Raw genomic sequence first — 25,445 nt, forward strand, 5'->3', positions numbered from 1 at the left:
TCATTTCAGGGCAGGATTTTCTTCTGAGTCATTACCGTTTTACTTCTCTCCTTATATCTCATAATGCCTTCTTATATACCAGTTGACATTTTCTGTTAATTCCTGTTGGAACTTGATTTGGTAATATTTGTTCATGCCACAAGGATGGCTGATGCATCTTATTTTAATGTCCTTCCCCTGGATCTTATTGCAAAAGAAGGAAATGATTCATACCCAGTGTTGGGAGAAAGTAAGGATGTGAGTTTTCCATACTTGTTCCACAGTAGTTTCCTGGATGCTGGCAGAAGCCCCTGGTTGGTTTTAAACCAGAAGACCAAGTGTCATGTAATGTAGGTAGCACACTAGTGTCCATATCATGGCATTTAGCAAATGTTAGTTTCCTTAGTAACCCTGTGGGCTTTTCAAATTGTTCAATAAATGCAAAGAAACCTGACTGCCAATGCAAGAGACATAAGAGATGTGGGTTTAGTCTCTGGGTCTAGAAGATCCTCTGGAGGATCCACTCCACTCCAGTATCTTTGCCTGGAGAATCCCATAGACAGAGGAGTCTGGTGGGCTACGGTCCATAGCATTGCAGAGTCGGACATGACTGAAATGACATAGCATGCTCTCAAAAATAGGTGAAAAATAAATTTCTGTTGACTTATAGTCATGGTTCAGAGAACAATGAGAAGTAAGCCAGAGATTATTGATGCTGCTCCCAGGTGTATACCTCACAGGACTTATAGCTGTGACTAAAAGGCTTAAAGGCAAGAAAAGCACAAAGTACTGGAGATTTTTCACTATTTGGCTTCCCATGTCAGTGTTAGCCAGAGGCAGTTAAGGTCACAAGCCTGGAGAATTAGTTGTGCAGACTTTCATGGCCAGAGGCCAATGTACAGACTGTCAGCGGAAGCTGGTAATGACTATTCCTAGTATATTTTGGTTAAGAGAAATGTCAAATAAGTAAAAGAATGGGTGATTTTAAATTCTAACTGATCTATATAAATATTAAATATGTAGACAAATCTGAAATATTTTCACTTATTTCTCATTGCAAAGATATTAACTTGCCTTTCATTTCCAAATAGAATAACGACTGCTTTATTTACAAATATAACAAAATGAAAAACCAAGAACAACTTTTCCTGCCAGTTCTACTTACTCTTCTATCTTTCCTTGCAGAGGTAAAGCATGCAGAAAATGTCTATCTCCCAGTTAATACCTTGGAGCTCCTCCTCCACAAACTACATCAAAAAGCCAAGGGTGTGGACTACAGAAAAACAAAGATTACATTTGAAGTTCTAGCTAGAAGGAACAAAAGCTGCCCTGGGGAGAAGAGTGAGTGCACAGTGAAGAGTTTAAAAGCCATGGGACCTGAAGGAGGTGAAAGGACACTGTTAAGCCTGAAGTAGCTCCAGGACTTCCCCAGGTGGTCCAGGGGTTAACACTTCACTTTTCAGTGCAGGGGTGTGAGTTCCATCCCTGGCTGGGAAGCTCAGACCCCACATGTCACATGACCAAAACAACAGAATGCAGACAACAGAAGTAATATTGTAACAAATTCAATAAAGGCTTTTACAAATGGTCCTGCTGCTGCTGCTGCTGCTAAGTCGCTTCAGTCGTGTCCGACTCTGTGCGACACCATAGACGGCAGCCCACCAGGCTTCCCCGTCCCTGGGATTCTCCAGGCAAGAACACTGGAGTGGGTTGCCATTTCCTTCTCCAATGCATGAAAGTGAAAAGTAAAGTGAAGTCACTCAGTCGTGTCCGACTCTAGCGACCCCATGGACTGCAGCCTACCAGGCTCCTCCGTCCATGGGATTTTTAGGCAAGAGTACTGGAGTGGGGTGCCATTGCCTTCTCCAAAAAATGGTCCACATCAAAAATAAATAAATGCAATAAATTTTCTTAAGGGAAAAAAAAACCAAAAAACTGAAGTAGTTTCTAAATTACACAAGCACTCTTCCATGAACCCAGGGTGACCAATTAAAGGGAGTCTGACAGCATAAGGGCTTCATCAGTTAGACACTGAGCTCTTCTACACAAAGACAGACAAAAGTGTGCCCCAGAGATCCAGAGATTTCCTCTATGGTACTCATAGAGGTGAGGGTACACAGAAGATTGACCAACCTAGAAACTCATAGATCCTGGCAAGGAACATGTAGTTTAGATGTGCCCTAAGTAGGTTGAAGGTTCAACTCCAAACAAAAGACAAATCATGAGGTGGGGTCAAGAGGAATATTTAGGATTTGGTGGGAAAGCCTAGAAACTGAATGGAAAAAAAGTCAAACACAGGTCTGAAGGTGCAGCTAAAAACCAAGAAATATTTAACCAGAGACAGAAAACCACCATGGAGTAAAACGTACATAATTCTAAGCTAATTTTCATAGTCCACTTATGCATGCAATGGTTTGGGCTCCATGACATCTTAGCAATGACACACAAGATATTGATCACTTTGTCTAGATTTATCTCTGATGGGATCATCAAAAGAATATGAGAAATTTTAATAGGCATGAAGAAAATTCTCCTAAGCATTTAAACAACCTTTCCGACAAGGCATGTGTATGCATGTGTGTGTATATAGAATTCAACTCACTCAAAAGGATAAGTTAGAGGCATACCTTAGTCCCAAATATTGTGTGGTAGCACTAATATGTCACAACTTGTACAGTGAGGATACACTTGTACAATGCGTACAACTTAAGGATACACATGTATAATTTGTACAACTTGAAAATAGTACCCAAATAAAATATAATTATGTAATGCATGAATGCATGCTCAGTCACGTTTGATTCTTTCTGACCCAATGGACTATAGCCCACTAGGTTCCTCTGTCCATGGAATTTTCCAGGCTGGAATACTGGAGTGTGTTGCCATTTCCTCCTCCAGGGGATCTTTCCTGACAAAGGGATCCAACCTGCATCTCTTGTGTCTCCTGCATTGGCAGGCAGTTTATTTACCACTGTGGCACCTGGGAAGCCCAATAATGTCATGGATACATGATTAATAATAGTACTTACTGCATACATTCAGGATACCAAGCTTTGTAACAGGCATTTTATAAGCATTTTATATCAGGTTTCTAATGATTTTTTTTTAATAGTTATTATTACTCCTGTTTTACCCATGAGGAAAATGAGGTTCATAGAGGAGATGTGATTGCTCCAGATAATGAAGATTGTAAGTAATAGAGCTGGGATTTTACATAGGCCTTTCTGAATCTGAAACCCATGATTTCTTTACTACATTATAGCAGCATATCTAAGGAGTCACCTTAGTCCTCCAGACCTGTGGTAAGACATAAAATCTGTCCACAGTTTTTTGCACTTCAAATATTTATCCAGGGTACTCAAGAACACAATGGAAACTTGGAGAGAAGAAGCAGCATCTTAGGGGAGCTAGGAAAATTGTAAACACCCCTCACATCACACATCAAAAATAAAATGTTTTTTCAATTCAACCATTGGAGAACAGTTTGGCAATTCCTTCAGGGCCATACTTGGCAAAGTTCCCTCTAGGAATTCTTTCCCATGCTGTATTCGCTTGAGAGAAATGGATAGATATTCATGGTGATGACGCTATTTCTGAGTTGAATCTGAGCTGACCACAGAGGTAACAGAGAATGTGTGGGAAAAGCTTTGTGTGATTAGGGCAGGAGGAGTCATCATATTTGCACTGGAAGCCACTTGTCTGTTTGTTGCTGACACTGCAGTAAAAGCAGAAATAGGCTTTATTTCTTAAGGAAGAAATCTTCTAACATATAGAGCTGGACGAAAGCAAGCAAATAACGAAGGAGAAGGACACACATCTTCTTCGAGAACACAGGAGGGAAAATTCTCACAATAGATTTCAGCAGCTCCTTACAGTCCATCTATAGGCAAAGATATCTCAGAGGAGGGATATAGAATCACTTGTGAGCAAAACAGTAGCCATGCAAGTCTCATTTCTACCAATGTCACCTTCTGTTGCTATGACAGTACTTTGACTCCAATTCAGCTTCACATCAGCCAAGAAGCTAATGAAAGCAGAGATGCCTACAGCTCCATTTTCTGACTAGACTTTTTTTTTTTTCCAACTTAATTCACTGAATATTTTCTATTTAACCACTGTTAATTCACAGTCTCACACTTTAACAAACACTTCCTGGGCAGAATCGACTAGTGAAGTAGAATCTAGATTCTTCCCTCACCTCCAAGGTACTGAGTAGACAAATGAAATTCATTAAATTATGACATGAATTAACAAATGTATCTATTACCTTAATTAGAGTAACTTGAGGACTACAACAATAAAGTACCTTTTTTTTGGTGTCCAACTGTTCATTTGATTTTTTTTTATTAGGGTTAGTTTTCTGTCTGTGGATGAAAACTCAATATGATCTATGCCATTTCTGATCACTCATAGGCAGTATAATTTCCTTTTCTCAGTTCTGCTTATAAAATATGTATAAATTCAGTATTTAAAAGATTCAGACTTGAGAACTCCAGTTTCACAACAGTGATATAGAGCTTGAAAGAACATTATTTCTATCCTTACAAAAAGAAAAAAAGCTGAAAGAATTCTGCAAATATTAACAATTTTTTTGCACCTATTAGAGAAATGAAGTTTTAGGGAATCAGTTTGCAATCTGGAGAAAGACAAAGGCTTGCAGTGGGAAACAGAACCTGATCTTGAATATAGTGAAGCTTGTGCAAATATAATATTTGGCAATAAAATATCCACAAGTTCCTTTTAAAAATTCTCTTATTGATAAATTGACAAATCTATTACAAGTGAACAAATTTAATCAAGATTTAATGGATTTCATTGCTCCTTTTCAAATTCATTATTTACATGTATAATAAACCTAGACAAATAAAAATTACTTTCTGCTACTTACAACTTTATAAACCTATTAAAGTTTTTATTTTAACTATCTTACTTCTCATGCAGCCTGGTCATTTACTAATTTTGTAGACTCAATAATCTTGATAAATAAAACACATACTATTGTCTTAGATACATACTCAAACATTTCTTCTACTATTACTTCCACCTTAGTCTTAATTATCCATATTAACTATAATTTGTATTCAAAATAACTACTTGCACTTTACAGAGAAAATTGGGACATAAGTATTGGATAATTGTCATACAAAGCATCTTGGTAAACCAGTAAGACTCAAAAGCACACACAATATGTTGACCTACCTACATCCACATCATTTTAAAGTGGCAACCATGAAAATATTCAATAACATGATCCATGGGAATAAGCACTCTGAAACATCACAAAGTAAAAAAGCAAATATACACACACACACATAAGAACATAATCAACTAATTACTTGGTGATCAAGGTTTTACTATTCTATATCACTTGGGAAGTTTCTGATTATTAAAACAACACCCATGAATTACCTTCATTTAATATTAGTTTAGAATCTTAAATTAACTAAGGGTCTTGGAAATTACATTTAATCCCATATGCTTCTAAATCACTCTTTATATACACTATTTGTATAATTATAAATAAATTTAGTTCAATGAAATTTAATAATTTTCAAAATCATGTCATAAACATTATGTAGAAATTATCTTAACTGATAGTAAGCCAATATACTAAATTTAACAACTCAACAGGTTAACTAGTCTCTTAGTGAAAATACAAACCTGATTTTCAAAAAATTTTATGTTGTACTCTATATAGCTAAGGGCTTCCATGATAGCTCAGTTGGTAAAAAATCTGCTTGCAATGCAGGAGACCCCAGTTTGATTCCTGGCTTAGGAAGATCCACTGGAGAAGGGATAGGCTATTCACTCCAGTATCCTTGGGCTTCCCTTGTGACTCAGTTGGTAAAGAATTTGCCTGCAATGCAGGAGACCTGGGTTTGATCCCTGGGTTGGGAAGATCTCCTGGAGAAGGGAAAGGCTACCCACTCTAGTATTTTGGCCTGGAGAATTCCATGGACTGTATAGTCCTTGGGGTTGTTGCCAAGAGTCAGACATGACTGAGAGACTTTCACTTTCACTATATAGTTAAATATTATATTAAATCAGTATAAATATTAAAGATTTATTAAATGTTAACCCAATATGATTTGTTCAAAGTTTTAACCTTTCATATTGATTTGCATTCTTACATACAACTTCTGAGCTAGTATATTTTATAAAATGCAATCTCTTTTTAAAAGGCTATCACATTTAAAGATTTAGATGTTTATTTTCTAGGTATTTGGTAGGGATTATTAGATTTGTCGATGTACATAATAAAGTCTATGTCCTAGTTAGAATATAGATTGTTTTTTAGTAATAATAACAACATTTAATAATATGTATAGAAGTGGAAAAATATTTCACACACACACAAAAGAGTGAAGGTTTTTCTGACTTATAGACATATAAAGAATTCTTAGAGTTACATTTTGTCCAAACTCAGACATGGACCAAAAATAAACACTGAACACAAAATTAACTGGATTAGCTTGCAAAAAGCTGTTCTCATTTGTAGTTGACAGGAAATATTTTCTTAATCAATTTGACTTCACAAATAAATAAAATAGACAAAATAACCAAAAATACATTAACAAATGATTCTCTCTCTTGTCCCTCATCCAACAGAAAATCAGTGCAGTTCAATTCAGTCACTCAGTCATGTCCGACTCTTTGCAACCCCATGGACTGCAGCACGCCAGGCCTCCCTGTCCATCACCAACTCCCGGAGTTTACTGAAACTCATGTCCATTGAGTCGGTGATGTCATCCAACCATCTCATCTCAATAGGCATCTATTATCCTAATAGATACCACCAAAATATTCAGACAATAAAACCAGATTTCCAACCCTTGCTGCCAGTCATGGGGAATAACATACTGGTTATTAAGTAAGGTGCTTAATAAGGTGCTCTCTATATATGGTTGAGACCAACTCAATATTCTGAGACAAGACACAGATTCACTAAGTCTCTGTTGTAGAGAGAGGCATAGCAATGACCATGACTAAGGCAAGAGAGGGAAGGAATAATAAACTTATATATCAACAAAAACAAAATATTAGAATATCAATAACAACAAAACAATAACTAAATAAATGAAATGTCAACAAAAGTAAAGGGCTAATCCTACCTGGGAGTCAGCTCTGAAAGTCAAGAAAACATACCTGAGCAATAGCTGCTGTGAGGTGCATACAGTCACTGCAGTTTAACTGTCTCCATCAGCTAAATCCACTTGGAATACATCAGCATCTTGGTGAGTTCTCCAAAACCATCAAATTAAAATAGAAAAATTAAAATTTAAATCACAGTTTTCATACAAATATTGAAAGAACATGACAATTTTTTAAACTCAGTTAATGAAATAAGTAAAGTGATAAAGTAGGTTTTAAGAACATTTGAGGAATCAGGCATTTACAAGTACTAGTTTTAAATAAGATTAGAATAAGATTGTTAAAAATAAAATCAATGACATACATAACAATAAAACTATAACCTTTGGAATTCTCTTTCCAACTGGACAGAAATGTGCACGTTGACATGTAACTGCTCAGTATGTGGGCTCTGAGCAATTAGAACACTGGTGTATTCACCTAGATAATTAAATAATCTTCCAGTGTGCCTTTAAAAAAAGCCCCAGGATGGTATGTACACTCTGCTGTCTTATTTCCAAGTTTTTGATAACTTTGCTAAGCACTATAATTCAGTCTTTCTAGTTAGTGGCCATTTGCATATTTTATTTTCAAAATAGTATGTAATAGACATTCTTTTTAAACTGACTAAAATTGGAATGTGTTTCTCAATATGTTCATTTTTATATTCTGAAATGATTACTTATATTATCTGATTGTTCAAGATTTCATCTTGTACACAAATCATTAAAAAAAACTGAAGAGTTTGAGACAAACATTGCTTTAAATTTATTTCAATTTGAATTATCACACTTTTCTAACCCAAGAGACATCAATGTGTCCTTGGGACACAAAAGTAATTACTGTAAAACCTATAAAAACAAAATTTACTGATCACACAATTTGATATACACACACAGTCTGCCAGAATCTTTGATATATATGTATATATGTAGATAACATTGATATATATCTAAATATATACCCAAAATTCTGGTAAACATTATGTGTGCTTGTATTAGTCACTCAGTTGTGTCCAACTCTTTGCCCACCCGGTTTCTCTATCCATGGAATTCTCCAGGCAAGAATACTGACATCATATGTACATGTTATTTAGATATGTAAGTATGATATATACATACATCAATTATACATGTAAAATTAGTTTTAATATATAAATTTAGGTGTTTAGTATAGTTCTATATATTTATATATCATCAATTTTGTGTATTCATATAAATTTAGTATATAGATTTAGTATATTTACAAATATTTAAACTTAGGAGTTTCATGACATTATTTAATACTCTTATTATACATTTAACACTAACCTTCACTTTCGTCATTTTCTTTCATTCAAAATATTGTAAATCAAATGTAGCCAAGAATTTTCAACTATTAAAGCACAATATGTTCACAAAAATTACTTTGCAAAGGTAACTCCTCCTCTCATTGTTAAGTGTCTGTTTCTGTCATTTATGTCTAGGATGTTTAAGAAACAGAGAAAGAGATAATCCCTGGAGGTACTATCCGTAATGAACATTTGACATGTTTCACATATCAGTTTCATTACTTTGTCAAGAACATTATTCTAAAACAATAGAATCCTGAAGAAAATCTCTTGCCTCTTTAAAGAGAACAGATTCTGAGACAAAAAGAGCACACAGAGAAGGAATACTAATCTTTATTTCTATTTTAAAAAGCAATTGTTTTCTCTTATCTCAAACTCACATGCATAGAAGGATGTGCTTCCATAAATAACTACTTTTTGGAAGGTGATTTCTATATTTGTACTATTATCCTTTTATTCTTCCTGTTCATTTTACGAGAACTGAATAAACAAAAATCAAGTAAAAGTAAGGGAATTTTGTCTATCAATTTCCTAATTATTTTATATATATTTGCTTATATTTCAGGATAGACATGCCCATGGTTACTTCCTGAGAATAATGGGAAATTCGCTTTAGGCTGTATATTGGCCAGTAGTCACAAGTTTAGATGAGAGGGGAGAAGGTCTTTCCTGGTGGTCCAGTGGTTAAGACTTGGCACTTCCACTGCAGGGGCTGTGGGTTTGATGCCCGATTGGGGAAATAAAATCCCACATGCCACATGGCCAAAAAAAAAAAAAAGAGAGAAAAAAAGATAGATGAGGGAGGAGGAAAGAGGAGGGAAGTTATTAGTTAATCTCTTATGCCCTGGTAGAATTCTTAGAAAGATGGAGAGGGGGTCAGCTGGGCAGGGAAGAACACTTTATGTTTGATTCATAATAAATTGCTCTTTGAAGGTTTTATACAAATCAAAATTTAAAAGAAATAAAATAAACTAGATTAAATAAATTAGAGTTAGAGGTTTGCATGCTTTCCTATGGTTGGTGGAAAACTGCTTTTTCTAAGCAGTGCCGAGACTTTATTATAAGGTTGCAGAAAGCTCATTAGGCAAGACATTCTTGGAATCTCTTTTTGGTTTATAGCAATTAGCTGTTTGAATGCAGCCTTATTTTGTGTAGCAATTAACTTTGTGGAAAAATCCCCTGTCAAATTATCTTTGGACAGTATTCATGAAACTATTGGTGATTGTTTTTCTATAACTAAGTCTTTGTTAGACTTTGGCCCTTGTTGTTACAAAATGGTTTTTCCACATAAAAGAGCCAATTTCTCATTGTTATTGAAGTAAAGTCAGAGACTAGAAGGATGGGGATTACAAATGCATTATATATACATTTCCCTCCCTCTGGTGGGTTAGCTATGAAAAGCAATGTGGTAATCTGACTGCCACAAATTATCTTGTGACTTGTCATTTAAAAACCACTCCCTATGCATGCTGTTTCTAGAAGAGGGAATCCAAAAAGTGTTCTTTTGAACACTGAGAATTTAATTCATAGTCATGAATCCTCAAAAATTACTTCTAGGTTATTAAGATTGATTGAGCTTGATCCTCCCAAAGATGAGGGGCATACCTTCTAATTACTGAGACATTCAGTTATAAAAGAATGTCATTTAACTATCCATTTCCATATATTTCTTGATTTTTATTTGTCAATATGTAGTTATTGACTTTTATCTATCAGAGCTGATTCTGGAATATCTATTCACAATATATTCATATAATGTCTACCCATAACTACTCTGTGGTAGAGTAGTAACTACTCTACTCATAACTACTACAACTCTTAGCCTGTTTCTTTTTCTTTTACTACCTTTGCAATTATGACTCCCAGACAGGGACATGGCTACTACCACATTGAACCAGAGAAAGACATGCTGTGAGGTCATTTCCTTCCAGTGGGAAGCAATGGAAAGCATACAGGTCCACTTCAAGTGAACTTCAGAAGGGAAAGGAAGACAGAAACAGAGCTAGGAAACAAGATGCCAGCAGTCTTTTCTTGCAGCCTTGTGAATCACCCTTGGGTAGCACATATGGAACTAAGCAACATCTAGATAAAAATCATGAGGCATCTGTGGACATCGAAGCTACGGGCCTGTTTCTCAAACACCTTTTGTGTTGTACACACCTTGAAGAAGTCCAACAAGCCTAGACGGAAGTGGGCAGATGAATTGGAAGCTGTGTTTTTGGTTCCTGTTGTCTGCAGTGGGGTGAGGATTATTGGTGGTTGAAGTTCCCGCTTCTTTGGTCACAAAATGAGGAAATGCTAAAATGATTATAGATCCGTGGAGGATCGATGTAATGATGAAATCCAGTTTCAACAAATACAATTTAAAAGACAAGGACTTCCCCCAAATAGGCTTCTAGAATTATGCAGTGCAGCAGGGAGTGTCTAAAGAGGACCCCAGAAGCAAAGATGATCTTAAATAGAAAGCAACATATTGAAAATCAGATTGCATGTGGGTCTCCTTCCTCCCAGCTTTCCTGGTGGTTCAGTGGTAAGAATCCATCTGCCAATAAAGTAGAAACGTGTTTTATTCCTGGCTCAGGAAGATCCCCTGGAGAAGGAATTGGCAACTCACTCCAGTATTCTTGCCTGAGAAATCCCTTTGGCAGGCTACAGCCCATGGGGTCACAAGAGTTGGACATGACTTAGTGACCAAACAATTCCTTCCTCCATAAAATTATGAGAACTCCATCTACCTGAACACCATTTAACGGAAGAACATGGGGAAGCTGAGACTGTGTATCTTTACATTTATATTCAACACAATGCTCTGAAATGATAATTAATAAATAAATGCTCTGAAATAATAATAAATGAAATAAAATATGACAATTTAATATACTTTTTCATGTATAAATATGGATCAGTTTTTATCTTGACAATTTCACTCAAGTCCAAGACATTTCAGAAAGAAGGTTGTAACTAAAAAAAATTTGCAAACTGAAAGAGGTCAAAATACTGGCACATTTAAGAAGGCTCTTTCCCTCCTCAGTCACTGCTACTCAGTTATATAGGGATCATGAGAAATGTTAAAGAAATTGTAGAAATGACTGGAGCTAACTTTCTTTTCTCACCTAAATGATAGTAGATGTAAATTTGTGATCTCACATATATTAATAAATAATATATGTGAAAAGTTTTGAATTCTGTGCATTTGGTAGAAGATAAAGGAAGAATTTTTTATTTGAAAAATTTGTTTCAAAAAAATTCTAAAAGCCAAATTAATATATTTCCATTGCAAAAAATTTAGAAATACAGAAATTCACACAGTGGTGGTGACTTAGTTGCTAAGTCACGTCTGACTCTTGCAATCCCAGGAACTGTGGCTTGTCAGGCTCCTCTGTCCATGGGGCTTCCCAGGCAAGAAAACTGGAGTGGGGTGCCATTTCCTTCTTTAGGGGGTCTCCCTGACCCAGCAATCAAACCTAGATCTCTTGCATTGCAGGCAGATTCTTTACTGATTGAACCACCAGGGAAGCCACAGAACTTCACATATGAGAAAATAATCAATGGATGTATGGTGTTGTAATCCTATTTGGAATTGTGTGGATGAGGGAGAAAACTATATTTTAGTTAATTTAATAATTAGAGCCACAAAATTACTGTCACTATTTTTTAGCTTTTCTTTATTCATATTTCAGGTAAATTTAGGCTCTTTTTACACAAGCCAATAATCTGTTTTGAGTTATTTTTAAGACTGTCTTTATACAAGCCAATAATCTGTTTTGAGCTATTTTTAAGACTTTCTTTGTGTCTTTGAAAGTGCTTTTTGAGTATGAAAATTTATCCTCATCTCCATTCAGCTTAGCTTCTCTGTGATGAGTTAGTGTTGGATCTGCAGGTATTTCTATAAAGATGAAGTCGTAAGAGTCATCACTTTCAGAGGAGGAGACTGGTTTTGTAGGCCATTCAACTACTTATTGGAAGAGCTAGAGCCACAGCTGCTGTCTCCTGACCACCTGTCTGTGCCCTTTTCAGCACACAGTCCATTCAACAAGTTCATGAAATATACTTTTAAAGCCCAACCTAAGTTAGAACTTTTGGTTTAGAAGGATGAGCCATTCTTATCTCTGATGATGCCTGAGAAAATCTATCATCTCTGCTGTTGACTTCTGATGACAAGAGAAATCTGCTCTAAATTAGACCAAATACACTGGTATGCATGCTTCTTTGAAAGGTCAAGCTGATCTCAGCAAAGCTCCCAGTAGAGGTGAACCAGAGGACAACACTTCATGTCCTCATTTCCTTAAACCGGGTTGGGCAGACAGTATAAGAGGCTTTGTAAGTAGCTGAGAGATTGTCCCAAGGGAAGGTTCCTCCCTCAAACATTCTTTTTCTCTATCTTCTCCAATTCTTTCTTCCTCTGCTCTCTTCCTAGACCCTCCGCACCACTGCAGTCAAGTATCTTACTTTCATTAGAGATTATTACATGTCTCTATACTAACAGAGAGGAGGGCACAGCAACCCACTCCAGTATTCTTGTCTGACAATCCCATGGACAGAAGAGCCTAGTGGGCTACAATCCATAGGTTCACAAAGAGTCATACATGACTGAAGTGACTTAACACACGTACTAACAGAAGAAACTCTTAAATTCCAAAATGGTTCCTCCAATAGAAACATGTGGATTGCAGATATCTTAATTCAACCCTCTGTACAGAAATAAGTAGTTTTCGAGTATAGACTTAAATATGGAAAGATTAAACAGATTATTTTTACTGTTATATATTAAACTGTGTACTTTCCTGCATATGCGTGTAATATACATGTGAACATTTTCACATAATTTCTTAGTTAATGTAACAAGTACCATAATGTATTGTTCTAATTAGAGATTGAAAAATGGCTAATGATATATATGTCCTTATTAAAAAGACCATCTTTTCCATAGAAAAGTGATGAGAGTTTAACAGCAGATCCTGTCTCGGTGTTTTGGCTGTTTTTCTGAATAAATGGTATGCATTGATGTTTCGTTTCACTGCCTTCATAGTCCAAGCGCGAGGTAGCAGCAGCACCATTAGCTGTTAATTTTATTCTGAATATCATCACACATGTAGTTCAATAAGCATATAAAGGGTAATTTTCTGGTCCTTAAATACAATATTTTCTTTAAAAAAAATCCCGTCATTGTTCTTTACCAAAATGCTCTAAACATTCAAATGAAATAAAATAAAACAGTACTTTGATGTAATTTCCATGTATAAACTTACTTCAATTTTTGCCTTGAGAAATTTTAAATTAATATACATTTAACTTATTAGTTATGCAAAAGCATTTTAATTGGCATGAAAGTTTCCCTGGTCATATTATATATATATATATACACACACATAAAACAACAGTGAAAATAATAGCAAGGGAGAGCAACAAACTCAAAACAACTTAAGCAAAAAGAAAAAAGAAATGAGAAAAAAAACAATTTATTCTTTGGCATAACTGGGCAAATCATCTTTAGCCTGACTAGACATGCAGACTTAAATAACGTCATCGGTATTCCATTAGCTTTCTTGGTGCTTAGCTCTGACCGTACGCTATCAGATTCAAGGCCAGTACAAATGGTCTTTCCAACAAAAACTCCACATTTCTCACTAGATGTTCTTGGCCCGTCTTGGCCCTTGTATTGGTCACTGTGTCCCTGGAAACAAGTTAAGGCACAGACTCAGAGTAAGAAAATAGTGTTACCAAAGAAAGAAATTTGGAGTACTATTACAAGAGGAAAGAAAGATGGATCATAGAAAGAAGACAATGTTGTTCATTCATTCATTTAATTATCATTTATTGTATGTCTATTATGAGCAAGACACAAGTCTTGACACTGGGAACTAATCAGTGGCAATAACAAGCCCCTGGGTCCTATAGACATTTTCATTTGTGTAAGAGGATGGACAGTAAGCAAGCATTCAAATAATAATAGACTAGATGAGGCTAAGGTCCATGAAGAAAAGAGACCAGAGAACAACAGACCACATTAAGTTCAATAAACTGGCAGAATTGTGGTGCTGGAAAAGACTCTTGAGAGTCCCTTGGACAGCAAGGAGGTCAAACCAAGCAGTCCTAAAGGAAATCAACCCTGATTATTCTTTGGAAGGACTGATGCTGATGCTGAAGCTGAAGCTTCAATACTCTGGCCACCTGATACAAAGGGCCGACTCACTGGAAAAGACCGTGCTTCTGGGAAAGACTGAGGGCAAGAGGAGAAGAGGGTGGCAGAGGATGAGATGGTTGGATGGCATCATTGACTCAGTGGACATGAGTTTGAGCAAACTCCAGGGAGATTGTGAAGGACAGGGAAGCCTAGCATGTTGCAGTTCATGAGGTCACAAAGAGTTGGACACCACTTAGGGACTGAACAATAAGTAGTATTCAGAGAAGAATTCACAATGATACTAAATGTACAGTCTACTACTATTTTTTCAGTTGTTAATTAAAATTACATTAATTCTAAAGTAGAAATATATTCTGCATGCATGCTAAGTTGCTTCAGTTGTGTCCAACTCTTTGTGACCCTATGGACTGTAGCCCACCAGGCTCCTCTGTCCATGGGATTCTCCAGGCAAGAATACTAGAGTGGGTTGCCATGCTCTCCTCCAGGGAATCTTCCTGATCCAAGGATCAAACCCACATCTCTTATGTCTCCTGCATTGACAGACGGGGTCTTTACCAATAGTGCCACCTGGGAAGAAGAAATATGTTCTACTAAGCCTTCCTTGGTGGCTCAGGTGGTAAAGAATCTGCCTGCAGTGTGGGAGACCCAGATTCGATCCCTGGATCAGGAAGATCTCTGGGAGAAGGGAATGGCAACCCATTCCAGTATTCTTGCCTGGGAAAGCCCATGGACAGACGACCTGGCAGGCTACAGTCCATGGAGTTGCAAAGAGTCAGACATGACTATGTGGCTAACAATTTCACTTTTCAAGCCTAAAACAAATTTTGAATACATGTGATTTGTAGTAAATTATATATATATTACTTCATGTGTGTATATATATGTTTAAGTGAGACAGAATTTAATATGAGAGTTCATATAACAAAAATTTTATTATGAATTTTATTTCTTATTAGTGAGTTACTTGTAATAATCTATCTGTGGAGGCTAACTTGTCTTTGTTAGAGAATAATATAACCACCTTTACATGTATCAACTCTGTGACTTGCACCAAAGTGCTCTCCCAAAGAAGTAAATTTTCAAAATATTATTGGAGTTTAATTCCATTAAAAGAAAAAATATATATATATAGTAAATTCATTTGAAGACAAAAATAAAATATTTAAATGATACTGTAAGCTTTAATAAATTTACTTGGGAATTTTTTAATATTTTTGATTTGCTGTAACGTTTTGAAAAAATTAACCATGAAAATCCATATAACACTTAGAAAAGAATATATATTTTTCCTTTGCCTTCTTTTCCAATATGATTTTAAAGGGCACTTATACCTAGCACATAAAAGATGTTCAAAAAGTATTTGTTGAACGGCTGAATGAATAGGTAAATCATGGCCTCCAGTTAAATCATTCATGGAAAACTATCTTAAAGCTTCCATTGAAATGTTTTGTTTTTTTCTTTTTTTGTTTTCATTTCTCATCTTAAATACCCAAGTAGGTCAGATATTCAGCTTACTGCTGCTGCTGCTGCTGCTGCTAAGTCACTTCAGTCATGTCTGACTCTGTGCAACCCCATAGACGGCAGCCCACCAGGCTCCCCCATCCCTGGGATTCTCCAGGCAAGAACACTGGAGTGGGTTGCCATTTCCTTCTCCAGTGCATGAAAGTGAAAAGTGAAAGTGAAGTCATTCAGTTGTGTCCAACTCTTAGCGACTCCCTGGACTGCAGCCTACCAGGCTCCTGGTAGGATTTTCCAGGCAAGAGTACTGGAGTGGGTTGCCACTGCCTTCTTTGATTCGGCTTACTAAGGAGTAGGTAATACAACAAATGATCAAAATGGCGTTATAGAATGAGTTAAGAAAGTTTTATGATAATATTTTGCTCCTGGGATATTATTTTCATAGTGCCTTTTATGGGACTAAAGTACATTTTTGGTACTTTAATATTATTATTAATTAATATTTACTGAGAATTTACTATGCTGTCCTCTGTCCTTTACACGCATTAAAATATAAAATCTTCATAAAACTTTAAGAGATGAGGAAATCAAGTTACCCAGGGGCTAAATAACTTCACAACTCATTGGGTGAAGTCCAGTACAAAACTAGAGAGTAGGGCTTGAGAGTCAGTGATATTACCATTTTTTAAAATTCTGCCTCAATGTACCCAGTTTTTAGGTAACTATAAAATAATATATAAAATATTGAATCTCACCCCGAAAAAGTCCATATTTTCTTCCAGTGACAAAAAACCTTGACTTTACCCAAAAAAGAAAAAAAAAGACTATAGGATTCCTACTGAGTATGATTATTTTATTTTATTTTATTTTATTTTAAAACTTTACAATATTGTATTAGTTTTGCCAAATATCAAAATGAATCCGCCACAGGTATACCTGTGTTCCCCATCCTGAACCCTCCTCCCTCCTCCCTCCCCACACCCTCCCTCTGGGTATGATTAATCATCTTAGAACTCCATAATATTTTAATAAACTAAAAAAAAATCTAATAAGTATTATATAGACTCCAAAGTCAACATTTAGCACATATTTGGAAAACACAAGAGCTCTTTTCTTTTTCTCGGTAGAGCAAACAGGTAGAACTTAATAATTTTCATCTTATTTCCATAGCATTTTTAACTGGTTTCTGCAGAATACTGCTTGCTGTTCATAAGATTTAAAGGTAATGTTGCATGGTTGTCATAGACATAGTTAAATAAATGAATTAAGAAAGTTTTCTGATGGCAGTGTTTTCCTGAACCTATGATATTTTATGGCTCTTTGTGGTCTGAGGTGAGATACCCTAGACTCTGAGATTTACATGTAGGTTTTGTTGTTGTTGTTGCTTAAGCTATTTCAAATGAGTCTCTTCTTTAGTAGAAAAGAACAGAGACTATGTAAGATGCTCTTTACACTAACTTAAAAATTTGATAAAATTTAAAATGTCTGTTGAGCACTATGCTAGAAGTTTTATACTCGCCCTGTTTCATCTGAGAAAGATTTAACTCAGAGCCCATTTCACAGATGAGGAAGTGGATACTTTTGCAAAGTTAGCAGCAAAAACACACAGTCTGCCACATTCACACTTCAGAGCCCAAGTGTTGGATCTTTGAGCCCTACTGCCTTTCCAAATTTTTGAAGTAAAGGATGGAAGATTTTTATCACTGAATGATGATATGTTCTCAGATGTTGTTGAATGAAACTAAAGCAATATTTTCTCTGTAACTGGGTACAGAAGTTAAAATCAGTACCATTTATAGAGTGTTAAAAATTCAAGAACTAGCATGACTTGTATGTTCCTGTGAAACTAAGTTGTTGTTTAATCACTAAGTCACGTCTGACTCTTTTGCAATCCCATGGACCAGAGCCCACCAGGCTCCTCTGTTCATGGGATTTCCCAAGCAAGAATATTGTAGTGGATTGCCATTTCCTTCTCTAGGAAATCCTCCCCACCCAGGGATCAAACCTGAGTCTCATGCTTTGCAGGTGGATTCTTTACCACTGAGCTACCAGGGAAGCCCATGAAACTAACAGGTAGAAATAAACAGTAAAAAAAGGTAAGAACATAGACTTAATTAAAGAGAATGGCATTCCAATGTCAGCTCCCTAGGTAGTAAATTTGCTTAATATCTATGAGTCTTGACTTCCTTTTCCACAAGAAATGCAATTGAAGTTGAAATTGAAAGTCTCTCAGTCATGTCTGACTCTTTGCGACCCCATGGACTGTAGCTGTCCATGGAATTCTCCAGGCCAGAATGCCGGAATGAGTAGCCATACCCTCCTCCAGGGGATCTTCCTACCCAGGGATCAGACCTGAGTCTCCTGCATTTCAGGGGGATTCTTTACCATCTGAGCCACCAGGGAAGCATACCTATATGAAGGATTTCTTGAAAAACTTAAACTTATGTACAAAGATTAAATGAGTATTTTGTGTACCAAGCACACACTAAATACCCAATAAACATGATGGTCACTATCCCTCTTTCCTTTCTTTGCTGTGTATCTTGAATCCTTGTATATAGAATTTCTAATTTTCTTGAAATCCAAAGACATTGTTTTAATGATTAGTTAAATGTACACCACATTTCAAGTAAGCAAAGCACCCAAGTTATTTTATAAAATCCTCTAAAGCTGTGGTGTAGGTACTATTCTTATTGACAAAAAATAATATAAACGTTCAGTGTTAGTCATGCAGTCATTTCTGATTCTTTGTGACCCCATGGACTGTAGCCCACCAGGCTCCTCTGTCCATGGAATTTCCAGGTAAGAATACTAGAGTGGGTTGCAGTTTCCTTCTCCAGGAGATCTTCTCAACCCAGGGATCCAACCTGGGTCTCTTGCCATTGAAGGCAGCTTAATTACTGTCTGAGCCACTAGGGAAGTGTTTAATAACATTATCTAAGGTTATTCACATGCAAAGTAGGCCTGGATTTGTTAGGTAGTTAGAATAGGAAACAGGAGTGCAAAATGGCAGTGGCTAAAAGACAAGGAAGAGAAAAGCCCACAAAAATAGAACAAAGGAAGGTCAAAGAAAGGTACAAGGTCCAGAGTGAGGACCTCAGGTAGAACAAACAGCACTCCTGGCTAGCGCAATTTACAGAGGGCAGGCCCAGGGTGGGAGGGAAAAAAAAAAAAAAAAAACATATAAAAAGAGAAGCCAAAGGGCCGGGTCTCTCTCTCTCCCATGCGTTCCTGTACTCTCCCTTTCTTCTCTTCGCATCTTTGGGTTGCCATTCCCTCACGCCTCGACGATGTATTTTCCTGCCATTTCTAAATAAAACTGAGCTGTAACATGGAGCTGTAACACTGATCTGTCTAAGAGCTATAACACGGTCTCTCCAAGAGCTGTGATGCGCCAAGGACTTTAATGTCCGTCGCTTCAAATCCCTGTTGTGATGAGACAGAACTGAGGAAATTACACTCGCCTGACAGATTTAATATGTTTACAAAGCAGGCATTAATTTAAAAAATCTATCATCTACTAGCAGATATCTTACATACAAAACATATGAAAGACACATGTTAAATTCTGATTTCTTATTTCAGTATTTCCTAATTGATGAATTGATTATAATCTAATAAAAAATAAACATAAGAATAATATTAGGCTAGTATGGATTTCATTTATGTGTATTCCATTTTGTTTTATTCTCTGAAGCATCATTTTGTGGACAGCAAAATCTTTTATTACCAATTACCAATTTGTTTATGTAACTTGCTTATAAAATAGTCTTAGAAGTAAATGTTTACCCATTTATTTATAAAGATATACTTACCTACAATGTGCTGATGTTTATTATTACCATGTAAACTTTTCATTTCCCCACCTCCTTTCATTTAACTGTACATTTTTTTTTCTTTTTTTACTAAGAATAATCTTCCTTTGGTGATATAGTGATGAATAGTATTTTAACCCTTTCTTGGCTAGAAGAATATCATCCTTAGTCAAAGATTATACAAGCATGACCTTTCAATAAAAAGTCTTGAAGCTAATTTTCTGGAATAGTTAAGACATTAAATAACACTTTAGTGTATTAAAACAAGCATTATCTTACAATGCATTGTAAAGCAGCTAAGACAAAGTGGATTTTTCATCATAATTCTAGTATAGGATTGAAATAGAGTTTAATTTACATGGACTATTAAACCTTTGACTATTAAACCTATTAAATTCTTCTGTTTAGAATATTAACTTACTTGAATGTAGAAGAAATTCTCACTATGTTTCGAAATGCAATTATCCTACATGTCACCTGTTTTTTATAGCTCAAGTAGAATTAGTTTCATTGCTCTCCTTTAAAATGTATTTTTTTAATAGACAAGTTATATCATTATGACTGAACTTTTTCTCATATATTTCCATCTCTTTAACAACGTGATATTTCAAACATACTTTGTTAGTTACCTCGAGATTTATTTATATTATCTTTTTCCTTTTTATTCATCCAGATATAGTCTCTTTTTAAATTTTGAATGTTACCACATTACCCAAAAGTGAAACAAGCCTCCAATTCTACTGGCCACAAAGAGTAAAATGATAAAAACCTCTTGAAATGAAAACTTAACTAATTCTAGCATGGAAAAATATTTCAGTAATAATTTATTTCATTCCTTGATTTATAAAAAACTTTACTTTGACCCAGAATTTTAAACTTCCAATACCTTGAAAAGGATCACTTTCATACAGATGACATAAAATAATAAACATGCTTTCCACTTAGTCCTTGGGGGTCTAAGTATACAGTGTATATGAAATAGTATATACTTCCTCAAATTATAGAATGCTTCTATACCATTGGCATGGGCTTCCTTCATAGCTCAATTAATAAAGAATCTGCCTGCAATGCCAGAGACCCCAGTTTGATTCCTGGGTTGGGAAGATGCGCTTTAGAAGAGTACCCACTCCAATATTCTTGGGCTTCCCTTGTGGCTCAGCTGGTAAAGAATCTGCCTGTAATGTGGGAGACCTGGATTCAATCCCTGGGTTGAGAAGATCCCCTGGAGAAGGGAAAGGCTACCCTCTCCAATATTCTGGCCTGGAGAATTCCAGGTATAGTCCATGGGGTCACAAAAAGTTGGACACAACTGAAGCAACTTTCACTTTCACACCATTGGCAAAGCCATGTATAGATTTTGATATAAAATAAATCCTATCTTAAGAAACATATCTCATATAGAAAAAGTAAAGCAAACTATATTGTGTTATTTTGGTGTTAACTTTAATTAGCAGTATGAACTTATATAGACATTTCTTATTACTATTATAATGCTTGCGGGTTATTGGGTTATTCTTCAGCAGTTACATGTACATTTCACCCCTAACTTTTCTGTAACTTCTTGAAAAACAGAGGCCAGCTTTTCCATATTTACTGGATTCTTTTATTCCCACCACAATTCTTTGCACTTTGAAACCACATCTTATTTAATACCTATAAATACATTTAACACAGATACTATTATTGTCCCCACTTTACAAATGAATAAGTTGATGCCTTTCTTAGGCTAGGTCACTTGAACAAGCTTGTAAATAGCAAAATGAAGACTTGGACTCAAATCTATCTGATTTCAAAGCCAGTCTTATTTTCCTTCTTTATCACAATAATTTTCACATACTTTCCAATATTGTCAATGGATCACAGAAAATCAGAGCCATACTTATTTTCTCTTCTAGTATCAGGGAACTTGTTAGTCTAAAAATGCAACTGTAGAGTCTGAGGTTATTCTTCCTTCATTTTCTCCTCCTTTCTTCCTTTCTTCCTTATTTCCTTTCTACCGTCAACCAACATTTGAGTGTCTGTTGTGCTAAATACTGTGCTAGAATGGACAGATTATTTTTTCTAGATGGGATCCACTCGGATTTGAAAATGACTCACAAGATTTAGAAACAAAGCACCGTGTACTATAGGATCATTCATAAAACATTGTTCCCTTGTGCAGAGGTTAGATTATCTTAATCAGACATTCAAATTTTAAATTGTTTGTAATAGCAGATGTTTGGTTTCTGCACCTATTGTTCACAAGCATTTTGTGAACAACTGCAGCAAAATATCATTAATTTTTAAATGATTTAATGTTAGGGAAAACATTAGTGCAAGTGTCATTCATTATTTTCTGTGTGTTTTGCTTTGAGTATATCATAATATTAGCTATCACTTGTACTCTCACTGTATGCCAAGTAGTGGGGACTTTATTATTCTTGTTTCACAAAGGAAGACATTATGACTTAAGAAGCAATTTCCCAAGATTTCACAGCTAGAACATGGTAGAACTGAGATTTCAGACACGGTTGTCTTTGCCAAAGTGGGCACCCTCATCTACTGTCCTGTTCAGTGCTAATGTGGGGAGTTGAATGTGGGGATCTACACTAACGGAGCTTTTAGAACAGTAAAGTAAATTCTTTATTGTTAAAGAATTTTCAATTATCTAAATAATTCCAAAAATTATACTGTTTAAGCAGATGGTATAACTCTGTAATAGAATTAATGTTTTCTCATTATACTTGTAAATTTATAAGACTAAATATATTGGTATAAATGCACTTTCAAAAGACCCACAATATGATTAGATTATTTTTCTGTCCTAATGAAACTGGGGCTTTGAGAGGCTTTGTTGTGGCACATAATAAAGCATATAAGGCTTTATTGTGGCACATTTGTCATAAGTTATTCCACATTTCTCTTTGGAGACTGAGTCTTATTTATTTCAGCAGAGAATGAGACTCTCCTTCTCACTGACTAGTAGATTATTGTGTTCAGTTTTCTGAAACGGCAAAGTATCCTGTGCCATAGTAGTCACTGTGAGAGAATGCTCTAAGGAGCTTTTGGCTGTTTCCACTGTTGTTTCTATTTAAATTGTTTCCATTTAAATTGTAGCAGGAGGCTCTGATAGGTGCTTCCCTGGTGGCTCAGACAGTAAAGAATCTGCCAACAATACAGGAGACTGGGGTTCAATCCCTAGGTCAGGAAGATACCCTGGAGAAGAAAATGACAACCCACTACAATTTTGTTGCCTGGGAAATCCCATGGACAGAGGAGCCTAGCAGGCTACAGTCCATGAGGTTGCAAAGAGTTGGACACCACTGAGCAACTAACACTTTCACTTTTTTTTCAGGACAGTCTGATTAGCCACCAGATCTTAGAAGTTGTCAAGGTGTTAATGGCTTATTTCATTAAAGCATCTTATAGAAAATTGGAATACATACAAGTAAAATTCCTTGATATTTTTACGAGATGATTAGTTTCTTAGCAATCTTTATAGTCATCCCTAAACTCACATTTTGGTAACTTTTTCCCAAATAGGTAACATAACATTTTCCAGATATACCAAGGTCTTAAGGAGTGAGTATGCCCACACACAGACTTGTTGGTAGTAAGAAATTCTGATTATTTGGGCCAAGATGTGACAACATATCCAAGACACTATCTTTTGTGCTGTCTTTTTGGGCACTTCTGGAGTTTTAAAATTATCTTGACCCATCATTAGATTGACTAGTTTTCTGTGATTATGGTTTCAGTGTGTCTGCCCTCTGATGCCCTCTCGCAACACCTACCATCTTACTTCAGTTTCTCTTACCTTGGATGTGGGGTATCTCTTCACGGCTGCTCCAGCAAAGCACAGCCTCTGCTCCTTACCTTGGATGAGGGGTATCTCCTCACTGCCGCCCCTCCTGACCTTGAATGTGGAATAGCTCCTCTAGGCCCTCCTGTGCCCGTGCAGCCACCACCCTTTGGACCTGGGGTTGCTCCTCCCGGCCGCCACCCCTGCCTCCGGCAGGAGATAGCTCCTCCCGGCCACCGCCCTTGACCTCGCTATGGTTTTTCCAGTGGTCATGTATGGATGTGAGAGTTGGACTGTGAAGAAAGCTGAGCACCAAAGAATTGATGCTTTGAACTGTGGTGTTGGAGAAGACTCTTGAGAGTCCCTTGGACTGCAAGGAGATCCAACCAGTCCATTCTGAAGGAGATCCGCCCTGGGATTTCTTTGGAAGGAATGATACTAAAGCTGAAACTCCAGTACTTTGACCACCTCATGCGAAGAGTTGACTCATTGGAAAAGACTCTGATGCTGGGAGGGATTGGGGGCAGGAGGAGAAGGGGACGACATAGGATGAGATGGCTGGATGGCATCACCGACTCCATGGACGTGAGTCGGAGTGAACTCCAGGAGCTGGTGATGGACAGGGAGGCCTGGCATGCTGTGATTCATGGGGTTGCCAAGAGTCAGATATGACGGAGCGACTGAACTGACTGACTGAATGACTGACCTATCATTTATGGATGTGAGAGTTGGACTATAAAGAAAGCTGTGCACTGAAGAATTGATGCTTTTCAACTGTGGAATTGGAACAGACTCTTGAGAGTCCTTTGGACTGCAAGGAGATCCAACCAGTCCATCCTAAAGGAGATCAGTCCTGGCTGTTCATTGGAAGGATTGATGTTGAAGCTGAAACTCCAATACTTTGGCCACCTGATAGGAAGAGCTAACTAATTTGAAAAGACAGTGACGCTGGGAAAGATTGAGGGAAGGAGGAGAAGGGGACGACAGAGGATGAGATGGTTCAATGGCATCACCGACTCAATGGACATGGGTTTGGGCAGACTCAGGGAGTTGGTGATGGACCAGGAGGCCTGGCATGCTGTGGTTCATGGGGTCTCAAAGAGTTGGACACGACTGAGCGACTGAACTGAAATATTCTAAGTGGAGGGGATTCTTAACAATAGCCTTTCGAAATGTTTCAAAGAGCTTCTAAAAGAAGCTGTAAAAGACAAGGTTTGATAGTGGTTCTTTTTTTTTTTTGCAATGTCTTACAAAGAATCTTTATCTGCCTCAATCAAGCTTAGAAATTTGTGAATATTCTGCCAATTCCATTCACATATTACACATTACCATGTGTAAAATACATAGCTAGTGGGAACCTGCTGTACAGCACAGGGAGCTCAGCTCAGTGCTCTGTGATAACCTAGAGGGGTGGGAGGGTGGCTCAAGAGGGAGCGGATATATATATGTGTATAGCTGATTCACTGTGTTATACAGTAGAAACAGAACATTGTAATTATACTCCAATAGTAAATTTGATTTTTAAAAAAGATATTTGTGAATATGAATCTTATCCAAAATTTCACAATGATATCTCACTCCTCTGTAGGAACTATGAAAACTGTGAAGGTTATAGTCTGCATGAAACAAGCTGTCTGCAAAAGAGCATAAGATTCTTCTTCCAAACCAGTGAGAGATACTGATATTTTGATGTTCACATCACAATTTTATATATACAGTTCTCCTTTATACTGAATCATGAACATCTAGAAGATTGAAAAAGACTTATTAAGGCCATGCATGCATGCATGCTCAGTTGCTAATCAT

General features: G+C 36.5%; 1 long non-coding RNA gene across 1 annotated transcript in view; it reads right to left on the reverse strand.

Moving 5' to 3' along the window:
* The window catches only part of LOC138991494 (uncharacterized), a 237,689-nt gene that overhangs the window by 133,048 nt on the left and 79,196 nt on the right, over positions 1-25,445 (reverse strand). Inside the window, exon 3 of the long non-coding RNA XR_011467462.1 lies at positions 7,126-7,221. This is a non-coding gene — a long non-coding RNA (uncharacterized lncRNA). The remainder of the gene's footprint in view (positions 1-7,125; positions 7,222-25,445) is intronic.

Source organism: Bos mutus, chromosome 17, assembly GCF_027580195.1.
Source record: "Bos mutus isolate GX-2022 chromosome 17, NWIPB_WYAK_1.1, whole genome shotgun sequence".
NCBI lineage: Eukaryota > Metazoa > Chordata > Mammalia > Artiodactyla > Bovidae > Bos > Bos mutus.